The sequence below is a fragment of the Phascolarctos cinereus genome, unplaced genomic scaffold (genome assembly GCF_003287225.1).
Source record: "Phascolarctos cinereus isolate Bilbo 61053 unplaced genomic scaffold, phaCin_HiC Scaffold_2;HRSCAF=192, whole genome shotgun sequence".
Taxonomy (NCBI): domain Eukaryota; kingdom Metazoa; phylum Chordata; class Mammalia; order Diprotodontia; family Phascolarctidae; genus Phascolarctos; species Phascolarctos cinereus.
In genome coordinates, this window is record NW_027555625.1 from 122,763,540 (window position 1) to 122,774,746 (window position 11,207).

An 11,207-nucleotide genomic window follows, 5' to 3' on the forward strand; every position below is an offset into this window, starting at 1 on the left:
GAACCCTCCCTTCCAGATGGACAGCTTCTGGGAAAGTGACAATAGAAGCCTGGAATGTATTTGCCTCTGGGGTCTCCTCCCCCAAAACCTGCCGGAGGTCTCTGGAGGCGAATGACTGCCAGAACTCAAGGGCATGTCTAGGCTCTGGCTTGAACCAGGAATCTGTGCCTCTCGTATTACTGCTCCTTCACATTCATCCAGGTGGTTTGACTCTCGACTACTCCTCTCTCCTCCCCCCAAGAGTGGGGGAACAGGTGATCATAAACATTTACTTGGCCTCTGGGGCCTGTTTATTTGTGTGTGAATGTGTGTGGGAGAGGACAGCTTCCCCAAGAACTCTGAGGTAGAGTGCCATTCTCTTGGAGAAGAGGTCATGGGTAAGAGCTTCAAGACCACAGTTTTAGTAGAGTGGGGAGAGGGGAGGGAGTCGGCATGAAAGCCAAGGGTGGGGGTGGGGGGAGTGAGTGGGTGCTCAGGAAGTGGAGGCAGATTGTGTGGACTATTCTTTACAGAAAAATCATAACATCATAGTTTCGGGGCTGGAAAGGGCCTTATCAGTCATCTTGTCCAAACCTCTTTATTTTCTGTTTAGTCAGGGAGATAATGAGATCCACATACAGTCACAGCTAGTTAGTGGCAGAGCTGGGATTTGAATCCAGGGCCTCTGATGCCAAAGTCAGTGTTTTTCCAACTGTGAAAAAGGGGAGTGATATAGTCAAAAGTGTAGGAAGAACAAGCGTTTTTTGTTGTTCTTGTTCTTGTTTGTCTGTTTTTTAAGAAAGACTTGAAAAGTTTGCAGGCTGTGGGAAAGTAAGCAGCAGAGAGGGAGAGATTGAAGGAGAAAAGGGGAGAATGACTCTTGGAGTACCCAGCTTACAGAGTCTGAGGTGACCTCCGAGTCCATCCGGTCTAACACATATCTGATCCAGAGCCCCTTCTGAAACACTCTTGACAAAGTGATCATGCAGCCTCCTCTCAAAGAGGGAGGGCTCTCTGCTTCCCAGGACAGCCACATGCCTCCTTTCAACAGTACTGAAAACATGCTCCTTACATCACACTCAAACCAGCCTTTCATCAACTTTCGAGCCTTTGTTTGTAGTTCAGCCCAAGCAAAATCAGCTGAATCCCTCCTCCTTCAAACACTAGGAGATTGCTATCAGGTCCTCCTACTCCCCAAATTCCCCTCCGAGTCTTTTATTCTCTAATTAAACAACCCCAGTTCCTTCCTTCAAGTGATTCTCACATAGTATGAACTTTTGTCGGTTTTTGTTATTCTGTCATTTGCAGTCATATTTGACTCTTTCTGATCCCATTTGGGGTTTTCTTGGCAAAGATATCTGAGTGGTTTGCCATTTCCTTCTCCCACTCATTTTACAATTGAGGAAACGGAGGCAAACAGGGTTAGGTGACTTGCCCAGGGTTACACAGCTAGTAAGTATCTGAGGCTAGATTTGAAGTCAAGTCCTCTTGACTTCGCCTCCTTCTCTATCTACTGTGCCACTTAGCTGTCCTACCAATAAATAAATAAACCTCATTTTGATGTCTGAAATTGTGCCACAGAATCCATGCTATAGGCTGGGCATTGCCCATTTCCTCTGGTCCTCTTTTAATATACAAATATTCCTATCACAAGAAAGAGGGATTAGATTTGTCCTGCTTGGGTGTCAGAGGGTAGAGCTAAGTAAGACTAAACAGTTGAAAATTGTAGAGATTTAGGGGATTCCATTTAGGGGAAAGCTTCCAAATAATAAGAGCTTTCCTGTAGTGGACTGGGTCTCTTCAGGAGAGTATGGCCTTCTCATGGCTGAAGATCTTCAAGCTGAGTCTCCCACTTGTGGGAGATGCCATATAGATGATTCCTACCTGCTCCTAGATACCATGCCTCTCAATGTAGCCCAAGATCAAATTAGCTTTTTTGGCTAATGAGATTCAACATCCAACAAATATCTATTAAGTCAAATATCCAGAGAAAGCACTGTGCTAGATACTCTCGGCTAGGAGAGTGGATAGAGTGCTGGGCCTGGAGTGACTCATCTTCCTGAATTAAAATCTGGCCTCAGACCCTTACTAGTTGTGTGACTCTAGGTAAGTCACTTAACCCTCTTTGCCTCAGTTTCCTCATTTATCAAACGATCTGGAGAAGGAAATGACAAACCACTCTGGTATCTTTGCCAAGAAAACCCCAAATGGGGTCATGAAGAGTCAGACACAACCAAAACAACCCAAACAACACATAGTTACTTGTGTGTTAACCATCTCTCTCATGAGACTGTGATCTCCTTGAGGACAGGGACCCTATTTTACCTTTCTTTGTATCTCCAGTGCTTAGCATAGGACCTGGTACACAGTGAGCCCTTTATAAATGCTTATTGATTGATTGAGGTAAAAGATAATACTTCAATACTACACGAATCTGTGATGTTTTTTTCAGTGTGGGTACTCCTGCCAATGACACAGATAATCACCAGTTTATAGAGCTCAATAGAAAGTCTTCAAGAGTTTGGTATGGCCAAAAATTCTCCAGCCTTGCAGGTGACCTACATAGTGAGGCTGGGTCTCAGACAACAGACTGTCAGTCACTTGGCCCATCCTTGAAGACTTGCCAGTTTGCACTCTATGGATATGCCATTCAAGAGCCCAGGGTCTCTGGCATTCTAGGATAACATTTCACAGAGGCAACTAAAAAGAGCCTCAATAATGTACCATCCTGTGATGGGAGCTGTGTGCTTTGGGTTGTCTTTCTAGTGGTAGGAGGGGATTTACGTGGACTCCTCTGCATTCTCTTGTCTGTTTCTCTCATACTCCATGACATGTTTGTGAAATGGTAGTTTAGGGGAATATATCGAGTATATATTATATACTCCCTATTATATATAGAGTATGTACTATATAGAATAAACAGAGGAATCTGTCTGTGTTCATGGAACAGAATCAGAACTCATGGGCTCAGGATCCTAGATCTAGAGCTGGCAGGGATCTTAGAGACCACCTGGTCTACTCCACTCATTTTACAGATGAGGAAACTGAGACTCAGGGAGGTAAAAATGATTTGCTCAGGTGACATAGGTAGCAATCATCAGAGACAGAATTTGAATCCAGGTCCCCTGATTCCAGAGTCAGAGCTTTTTCTATGTGAGTATCATCATACCCATGACCCCATACTTCATGAGCTCCATGTTCCTGGGCTAGCTGGGAAGTGGGGTCATCTGGAATAACCTGGGCAGAAATGCAGAGGGGGTATGGAGGAGGAGAGAGGATCCCTTCTGAGCCTTCTGCTTGTGTTCACATTAATAGGTAACAATTTAATCAAGGCTCCTAATGAACTTATTTGGCTTCTTTTACATACAGCTGCTGTGTTATATGGTATACATTTTTTATCTGTCCTGCTATGAGAAGACATCTGACAAAACTCAACATATCTCAAACTGAACTCGTTATCTTTCCCCCCAAACCCTGCCCCTTTTCCTACCTTCTGTGTTACTGTCCAAGGCGTCATCCCTCTCCTAGTCATCTAGGTTCCAAACCTAAGTATCCAAAACTCTCCTCAAACCAGCTCCCCAATATCTGTTTAGTGACCAAGTCCCGTTGTTTCCACCTCCGTAACTATCTCGCACACAAGCCTCCTTCTCTTCTCTGACGCTGCCACCGTTTTGGCTCAGGCCCTCATCGCCTCACTCCTTGGCCACCCCAATGGTCTGTTGGTTGGTTTCTCAGCCTCCCATCTCTCTCTCCACTTCAATTATCTTCCACTCAGCTGCCAATTTTCCTAAAGTATGAGTCTGACCACGTCACCACCATCCCTAACCCAATAAACTCCAATGGCTCCCTGAAGCTTGCAGGATCAACTCCAAAGCCTCCTGTTGATATTTAAAGCCCTGTTCCCTCTCCACCTTTCCAGTCTTATACCTTACAACCCCTCCAGTACTGCCCACCCCTTGCCCATGCTTCCAACATATGCTATGAACCAGTGACACTGGTTTCCTTGCTGTTCTTTCAACAAAACCCTTCCTCTCCTGACTCTAGGCATTTTTTTGCCAGCTCTCCCCCATATCTGGAAGGCTCTCCCTCTTCATCTTTGCTTCCTAGCTGTCCTTCAAATCTCACTTCCACCTTTTACAAGAAGCCTTTTTTAGGCTTCCCTTCAATTTTAGTGCCTTCCCTCTGAGTATACCATTTTATCCTGCATACATCTTGTTTGTACGTAGTTGTTTTCCTAATGTCTCCTCCATTAAACAGTGAGGTCCAGGAAAGCAGAGACTTTTTTTTGCCTTTGTATCCCCAGAGCTTAACATAGCACCTGAAGCATATAGTAGGTGCTTAATAAATGCTAGTTGACTGACTTACTAGCCCACTGTGACTAATTTATCTTTGCTTCTCTAGAGTACCAAGTGTGCTGTGTTCTTTATTCAGATATGGGCCTAACAGACATTTGGTGAATGCTGAATAATCTCATTAGCCAAAAAAGCTAGCACAATCACAGGCCACATCAGAGGCAGAGTCCAGAGCTAAGCAGGTGACAGTCCCATTGTCCTGTTCCCGTATCCTCTTATTCTGCCTCTGGAACATTATGTTTCCTTCTGGGTGCCACATTTTAGGAAGCATGTCCAATCAGGCTCAGTTTGGGAGACATTACCTTCACAGCATCTCTCATACCTGTCATCTTTGTACTAGCACATCCACTCATTACCTCATACCTGGACTACTGCAACTGCCCCTAATTGGTCTCCCTGCCTCCAGCCCTTCCCTTTAATATATTCTCCTCACTGCTGCCAAATTGATATTCCTAAAGCACATCTGATTGTGCAACTTCCCCAGATCAAGGATCTTCTATGCTTCCCCATTGCTACCTCTAGAATAAAATGCAAACTTCTTTTTGGCATTTAAAGCTCTTCACAAATTGGTGCCATCCTATCTTTCTGGACTGATTGCATACCCTCTAATTTTCGGGTAAATTGGCTTTTTTTGGTTGTTATTTTGTAGAGTCCAATTCTCCATGATTCTTGGCAAAGCTACTAGAGTGGTTTGCCACTTCCTTCTCCAGCTCATTTTACAGATGAGGAAACTGAGGCAAACAGGCTTAAGAGATTTACTCAGGGTCACACAGCTAGTAAAGTGTTTAAGGTCAGATTTGAATTGAGGTCCTTGTGACTGCAGGCCTGGCCCTCTACACAGCCACCAGCCTACCAGATCTCATTTGTACACAACATTTCACCCCCTGCCCTCTATATTTGCATTGGTTGTCTTTCATGCTTGGAATGCTCTTCTTCAACACTACCTCTTGAAACACTTAGCTCCCTTCATAGCTCAGGCCTTGTGCTACCTCATACCATGATTTTCCTGATTGCCCCATTGTCAGTACTCTCCCTACTGCCCCTCCCTATCATTACGTATTACTTAGTGTACATTTTGTATTTACTTATCTTTTTATATGGTGTTTCCCCAGTAAAGTGTAAGCTCCCTGAAGGCAGGAACTGTTTCATTTTTGATTTTTTATCCCCAGTGAATAATAGTGCATAGCACATAATAAATACAATTTTAAAATTGAATTCAATTGTATTTATAGTTTCTGTGTCTAGTCTCTTTCTTTTCCAGTTGTACCCACATAACCAGATTACAGAATCATAAGATCTCAGAGGTGGAAGGAACTTGGATAGTACCTAGTCCAATGTATAACTGAATAAGAATCAATTTTGCAACATCTCCAAGTGGTTATCCAATTTTTGCTTGTAGACCTCTAGTGAGAAGAAGCTTACAACCTCTTAAGATGACTGATTCCACTTTTGGACAGCTCTAATTGTCAGGGTGTATTTCATTACATGGAGCTGAAATCTGCCTCTTTGTACTTTCCACTCATTTTTCTTACTTGAGAGAGCCATGGAAAATCTGTGCCTCCACTCCCCTTCTCTCACTCAATTCTAGATGCTCTGCAATCTGATGTTGAGCTTCATCATTCAACCAAAACAGTTCTCCCCAAAGTTACCAGTTATATTTTAATTGTCAAAAGTAATGGCCTCTTCTCAGTCCTTAACCTTCAAGATGTCTCTGTAGCCTAGGATGCTGTCAGCCACCCCCTTTTTCTAGATACTCTCCCCTGTGGGTTTTCATAATAGTGCTTTTTCTTGATTCTCCTCCTATTTGGCAGCTCCTTCTCAGTCTTCTTTGCTGGCTCATTACCAAGGTAATGTCCACTAACTGTGAATGTCCATCTGTGCTCTGTTTGGGGACCTCTTGTCTTTTCTCTCTATATGATTTCTCTTGGTGATCTCTATGCAAATGATCCCCACGTCCATATACCCAGCCCTAACCATTCTCCTGAGCTCTAGTCTTATGACCCCAACTACCTTTTGGACATCTCAAATGGGATGTCCCATAGGAATCTCCATATAAAATAGAACTACAGCTAGGTCCTAATTAGGACACATAATGAATCCCCTAACACGGTGAGGTGTTTGAATTTGCACTATTCAAAGTTATAATTACGTGAAATATGGTAATTGGTTCCTGCCAAATATGCATGTGAATTCAAATAATGTGACCACTTAAGAGGAATTCATTATTCCCACAATTCAGGACCTAGCTGTAATTATCTTTTCTCTGATGTACCCCCAAACCCTCCTCCTTCTCCCTGTTACTGTCAAGGGTATCACCATTCTCCTAGTTTGCTTCAGTGTCATTTGCATTTCTTCATTCTTACCCCACAAATCCAATCAGTTGTCAAATCCTGCCTTTCTCCCTTCCTTACATCTCTCCTGTATGTCCCCCTTCTTTCCTCTGGCACTGTCACCAATCTGGTGCAGGCCCTCATCAGTTCAGGTCTTGACTACTTTAGTAGACAGGTTTTCTGGTTGGTCTCTTTGCCTCAAGTATCTCCCCATTACAATCTATCCTCCTTCCAGTTGCCAAAGCAATCTCCTAAAAAGCAGGTCTGCCATGTCATCTCACCAAAACTCGGTAGACTACAATGGCCCCCTATTATACTTAAGATCCAATAGAAAATCCTCTATTTGGCATAGTCTTTGTAGCCTGGCCTCTTCCTATCTTTCCAGTCTTCACTCCTCTATGCACTTGACAATCTGGCTCTACTGGGATGCTCCTTGCTCTTCACTCTGGAGCTGCCATCCCATGCTCATACCTTCTCAATGGTCCCCATGTCTGGAAGGCTCTGCTCTCACCTCCACCTTTTAGCTACCTTGGCTTCCTTCAAGATTGAGCTCAATTTCTATCTTCTGCAGGAGACTTTCCACAGTCTTTTCTCTCCCCACCTCCTCAGCTGCTAGTACCTTCTCTCTGATATTACCTTACATTTACATTTATGTCTTGTCTATATACGGTTGTTTGCATGTTGTCTCACTCATTACAATTTGAGCTCCTTGAAGGCAGGGACTATTTTTGCCCCCCCCCTCCCTCTTTTGTATCCTTAGCACTTGGAATTGTGACTGGCATATGGTAAAAACTTAAATATCTGTTGACTAGATTTTTAGGTTGGGTAGAACAAATGTTATCCCTCTTGCATGACAGTACTTCAAATACTTAAAGACATATATTATGTCCCTTGCCCCCCCAAGCATTCAGCATTAATCCCCTTAAACACATGGTACTTCCCAGCTTTAAGTCTATTTTTCACCTTTTTTTGTATCCCCAGTCCTTAGCACAGTGACTGACGAATAGTGGATGCTTAATGAATATTTATTAACTATTTATTGACTATTTACTGACTGAATGACTGATTGCAAGGTACCATTCAAGGCCTTCCTTGATCTGGTCTCTATACTTCTCTCCACAATGGATTTCTATTTCTCCCCCTAGCCAAACCCTCATGTCCGATTAAATTATTTAACAAGCATATATGAACAAATGAATTCCTGAATATCTTTGCTCACACATAACTCTTCTAGCATGCCCTCCTCTCCCTACCTCCACCCTCTCCACTCACAGATAGTCAAAGTCTAATCTTTTTTTTCAAGGCCCAGCTCAAGTTTTATCTTTTATGAAGCCCAGCTCCTACCACCCTAATTATGAGTCATCACTAACCCCTCTAAACTTGAAGGTTTAAAAAGTGATTTCCTCACAATAGACCTATGAGGCACATAGTATAAGCATTATAATGTGTATATAATTGCCACCAGTAGACAGATGGGCACAGGAGACAAGAGGGCAGCAGCATGTCCCGGGCTACCATCCCTGCTTTTAGCCCAGCCTCCATGGCCATCATCTGGGGAAGCCACTCCCATAGAGAGGGATTCTGGTCATCTCCACCAATATCCACCAAACTGGCATATGTTCACAGGGCAGAACAACTAGTCTAACTGAGGCAGCAGAACACCCCGAGGTAGAGACAGGAGGCAGTATGTGACAGGCAAGTCAAGCCAGCATCACCATACTGATGACCATCTCCTCTTAGACCCTGTCCCCAAGAGCCTTGGGGATAGCAATGCTTCTAGTCTATCACCCTGGGAAGCAACATGTACATGTGGACATGCAGTCTGCCAATTGGTCCTATAGGTGCTCTAGCCACAGCTATGAAGACCCAGAAAAGGCTCTCCCCACTCCAGTCCCTGGTATAGTCAAACGGTTCAACAGTAGAAACTGATATAATTTTATCAGTGTAAATGACGTATTAGCATCTGTTTTGCCCCTGCCACCTAAGGATCATGGGAACTTTCCATCTGCCTTGTGGCTGAAACTTTCCATGTGTATTGTGTGCTCAGTTAGAATGTGAGCTCCTTGAGAGTAGGGATTGTCTCACTTTTCCACCTCTAGCTCCAGCTCACGGCACAGTGTTTTGCACACAGTAATCACTTAATAAATGCTTTCTTCATTGATTATCACTCCTATTTTATAAATAATAATAATAATAATAATAATAATAATAATAATAATAATAAGTAGTAGTAGTTACATAGCACTTTAAGGTTTGTAAAGTGCTTTGAACATAGCGTCTCATTTTATTCTCATAGCAACCTTGGGGGTCAGTGCTATTACCTCATTTTACAGAATAGAAAACTGAGGCAGGCAGAGGTTAAGTGACTTGCCCAGGACCGCATATAGCTAGCTAGTCAAAATTAAGATTCGCACTCAGGTCTTCTAACTTTGAGACCAGTGCTCTTTCTATTACATTATTCTGCTTCTTTGTGGAAGTCCTGTCTCCTCAATTAGACTTTGAGGTTCTTGAGAGTAGGGACCTTGCTTACACATCTTCATATCTCCAGATCCCTGTCCTTAATATACATCTACTATTCATAGGATGTGGAGCTTGAAGACCCCTTAACAACCAACTAGTGCAACCTTTCATTTTGCCAAGGAGGAACTGAGGCTCAAAGAGCTTCAGTGGTTTATCTAAATCCACACAGGTAGTAATTAGTAGAGGTGGGGTGCATGGGGTGCTCAGGGAGGGCTGGCACCTCTGGTGTGAGGGCTGCTATTGACTTTGGTGTCCACCTGCTTCACCCAATCCTCACCTGCGGCTCCAAGGAGCTGGAGCTTGTGAAGTGGCCACCTTCTCAGCAGCTGGGCTAACCCAGTTTGAAGGTAACCCACAGGCCTCAGAGCCGTTAGTGAGTGAGGGGGATGTCTACCTCGAGCATATGAAGACTACCCTTGGTGGAATGGGCAGATGAGAACAGTTTGTTCTAATGGCCATGAAGGAGGCTAAAGCAGGTTCTGTGGAGAGATTAGAGCTTGGTCAGACATCAAAGATGCCAAGGTCATCCACCGCATCCTGGGCCATGCTGCCAGTCATCTAGTCTTTTGTCCTGCCACTGGACTTCAATGACTCTGGAAGAGACGGTGGAGCTGACCACTTTGCACAACTTGCCTCTCTTAAATTCAATTCACCCCAAAGTCAAGACATCATCCTGTGATGTCATTGGTTTTAATCAAAAACAAAGGACAAACGGTAAGAATTATAGAAGTGGGATCTGTATGCAGGTCCCCTACACCATGTTTGCTGTTTTTGTTGATCATGTTGATGATGATGGGAGGTGCAGAAGAGATGTTCTCGATCCAGAACCTTCCTAGTGTCCCTTAGTTTTTGCAAAGCCGTTCTTTGGCTAAGGCGAGAAGAAGAGGTTTCAGTAATTCATCACCCCCCTTCTGTAATACTCAAACCCCCTGCTCTGCACCCTGGCTTCCTGCAGGGCTAAGGAGCACAGACCATTCCAGCAGAATAGGAAGAATGGAGGACTTGGACTCTGGTTCCAAAGCACAGAGAATGTTAGCATTGGAAAAGACCTTTAGTATCTCTTAGGCCAGGGGTGGGGAGCCTGCGGTCTCAAGGCCATATATGGCCCTCTAGGTCCTTTGACTGAATTCAACTTCACATAATAAAAGGATTTGTTCTGTGAAGTTTGGATTCAGTCAAAGGGCCGCACTCGAGGATCTAGAGGGCCACATGTGGCCTTGAGGCCGCAGGTTCATGGGGAACCCTGTCTTAGGCCAACAGCCTCATTTTACAAGAACAGAGGTCTGGAAAGAAGAAACTCCCTAAAGTCTTTAAGGTTGTCAGTACCTGAGATAGGGTTTGAACTTCGGTCCTTGGACTCCACATTTTGTGCCCTCAATATTACATCTCATCACTTGGGAGATGATGGCTCCTGGGAACCATGTCTTAAAGGCTCAGTTTCCTCATCTAGGTGGTGCAGTGGATAAGGCACTACGCCTGAAGTCAGGAAGATTCCTCTTTTGAGTTCAAATCTGGCCTGAGACACTTACCAGCTGTGTGACCCTGGGCAAGTCACTTACCCCTGTTTGCTTCAGTTCCTCAATCTGTAAAATGAACTGGAGAAGGAAATGGCAAACCACTCCAGTACCTTTGCTAAGGAAACCCCACACGGGGTCACAAAGAGATGGACGCGACTGAAAAAGACTGAACAACAACAAAATGTGGATAATAATACTTTCATTATTTATCTCAGAGAGTGATTGTGATAATCAATCAACCAGCAAGCATTTATTAATTACCTACAATGTACGAGGCACAGTGCTAGATGCTAAGGAAAAATTAAATAGTCCTTTCCCTCAAGGAATTTGGGGAAGAAATCGTATATGTATGTATACCTGTGTAAATTTTCTATTATATGTATTGCCATGTATATATGTATATACACATATATTGTATCATATATACACATACATATTACATGCAAAATATGAATAAGATAATTTTGGGGAGAGGGCACCAAGTGCTTTTGAGATTAGGAAAGATTTCC

At 43.6% G+C, this 11,207-nt stretch overlaps 1 long non-coding RNA gene across 3 annotated transcripts in view; it reads left to right on the top strand.

Moving 5' to 3' along the window:
- Positions 1-272: 272 nt before the first annotated feature.
- Positions 273-11,207, top strand: part of LOC110207618 (uncharacterized) — a 57,324-nt gene continuing 46,389 nt past the window's right edge. For all 3 annotated transcript variants that reach the window (XR_013484579.1, XR_002324247.2, XR_002324246.2), the window contains exon 1: positions 273-377. This is a non-coding gene — a long non-coding RNA (uncharacterized LOC110207618). The remainder of the gene's footprint in view (positions 378-11,207) is intronic.